The following is a 202-nucleotide window of genomic DNA, read 5'->3' as shown; positions in this document are numbered from 1 at the left end:
CATATCCTCTGATAAGGATAAGATCGCCGGGAGGTTTAACCTAGCTTATGCCGCCCTGTTGCCTCCCGTCCGTATTGTTCATTAACAGCTGCCTGCCTGCCAATGCCTCAGAACGCACTGAGAATCCGATCCTGACAGAATGAGAGGGAAAAAGAATAATAAAACAGTAAAATCAGGTGATAATATATCCGGCCTGAAATTT

The sequence above is a fragment of the Penaeus monodon genome, chromosome 32 (genome assembly GCF_015228065.2).
Source record: "Penaeus monodon isolate SGIC_2016 chromosome 32, NSTDA_Pmon_1, whole genome shotgun sequence".
Lineage (NCBI taxonomy): Eukaryota > Metazoa > Arthropoda > Malacostraca > Decapoda > Penaeidae > Penaeus > Penaeus monodon.
The sequence above is the reverse complement of the archived record's forward strand: the minus strand, read 5'-3'. Positions refer to the sequence as shown.